Consider the following 2,041-nt stretch of genomic DNA (forward strand, 5'->3'; position numbering starts at 1 on the left):
AAAAATTCTTTTCGCGCAATTATGCAAAAAGAAGCTGAAAATCAAAAATTAAGAAACTCAAAAATTACATATATTTGCAAAGTCGCGCGCAAAGATCAATTTATATATTCGAAAACAACATAAAATTCTCTAAAACATTCGTCTAATTTCAAGACCTGACGGACCGGTACTCACACTTTTTTTTACTAATAATCTTTAGCGTCCGCATTTCAAAGTAAATTTTTTGGTAAGAAAATAGGAAAGTACCAAATAAATGATAAATACCTTCATCTGAATATTCCCTGACATTTCCGGGAAATTCAAACTTTTTAGTGAGAATTTTGTTATGCAGTTTTGTAGACGATTTAATGAAGTACAAGTTTCAAGCTGTTATAAAATAACGTTAATTTTTGTAATTTTTTTGCTGGCAGTGTCCTCCATATAAAAGACAATTTTAGAATATAGTTTTGTATGGAAAAAACGTGAAACACCTTCAACCGAAAAAAATTCATTTTTGTGAGCTGTCTGCAAACGTTTATTGATGTTGGCTGTTGTCTGTCGCTTCACCTGAACATATGAAAAGAAATTCCAAAGAATCGGCGAAAAAAGGCCGATGCCGATGCCGATTAATCGGGCGGACTGTACTTATGTTCTCTTAGAAATTTTTCCGTAAGTCTTGTTCGCATTTTCCCTGCAAAAATCGTTGGACCATGTACTCTATTTGTGGTAAAATGGAGTAATTACAAAAGTGTTCCTCTGTCATGCTGTAGCGGACCAACTCGTGTCTCTGCGCCAGCTTATTGTTTGTTATCCGATCACTGCTCGTGTTTTAACGAAACGTGATTGAAGTTGAGCATTTGAAAGCACATTTGCATGTCTGGCTGTAGCTGAACGTGTAGAGATGCTCGCTGTTAGTTCTTAGCTCCCAGCATGTTCGGGTTCGAATACCGTCAGAGGCAACATGTAATTTTTAATTTTTGTCTTGGTTTTTATTAATTTCGAAAAAGCATTTGAGAAGTGAAGAACAAAAGCGTGTACAAACGAAAAAATATAACAACAATGCCCATTGTTAATATGTTGGAGTAGTTTTGTGCTACTCTGATGTAATGCAGGGATGGAGTATATGGTCCTGCCCTAGGACATCGCAATGTTAATTGGACCATATTTTTTATATGAATTGTGGTTAATTTTGGAGTACTCTTTGGTCCTTAGGGAGTACTCTTTACACGCATGCATGGAGTAGTCGCGATTTTTGCAGGGTTGTTGTCTTTGTGAGCGTTCCACATATCATATTCCTTCTTGTGAAAGCATTTATCATTTTGGTTTGCGTTTTTAAGAGTTCTTGACAATAAAACTACGAGAACGATATTTTGTTCCGATCATACTTTTTGTAACAGCTGGATTCAAATTTCTCAATGGTAGAACTTGAAAGTTAAAAAATATATGAAAGTTTAAATAAGTTCAACATAAATAGAATGTAAATAATCCATAGTTAATATCATGGTTAATATTTAAAATTTTTTTAAGACGGGGTTCTAATCAAATTTTTGTTTGTATTTTTTTTTTTTAATTCAAAAATTTCACCTTAACCAGGTGATCCAACTGTACACCCACAGCCGGAAACATACTGGGGCCATGTAAATCCTATTGGGCCACGAGCATGCTATGATGAAGGCAAACGCGTCTCGGAGACACTTAGCTACGCTTATGCAAAACAAGTATACGACTACAAACATACTGCAATATCAAGTCATACATTTCTAGCTTATTTACAGGAGAACGTCAAAGTGCGCGTAGCACGTATATTTAATACATACGGCCCCCGGATGCATATGAATGATGGTCGTGTTGTATCCAACTTTATTCTACAAGCACTCCGGAATGAGACTATTACGGTCTATGGTAATGGCAAGCAAACTCGGTCATTTCAATATGTTTCAGATCTGGTCGATGGATTAATTTCCTTAATGGCATCCAACTACAGTCAGCCCGTCAATTTGGGCAATCCGGTAGAGCACACAATCGAAGAGTTTGCGCGGATCATAAAAAAATTGGTGGGGGG

At 36.2% G+C, this 2,041-nt stretch overlaps 1 long non-coding RNA gene across 1 annotated transcript; it reads left to right on the plus strand.

The window, feature by feature from the left end:
• Positions 1-1,547: 1,547 nt before the first annotated feature.
• Positions 1,548-2,041, plus strand: LOC118732574. Its single transcript, XR_004992150.1, has 2 exons — positions 1,548-1,697; positions 1,755-2,041. It is a non-coding gene; the product is annotated as an uncharacterized LOC118732574 (long non-coding RNA).

This window comes from Rhagoletis pomonella, unplaced genomic scaffold (assembly GCF_013731165.1).
Source record: "Rhagoletis pomonella isolate Grant_MI unplaced genomic scaffold, Rhpom_1.0 Rhpom_scaffold_22622, whole genome shotgun sequence".
In the NCBI taxonomy this organism is placed as follows: domain Eukaryota; kingdom Metazoa; phylum Arthropoda; class Insecta; order Diptera; family Tephritidae; genus Rhagoletis; species Rhagoletis pomonella.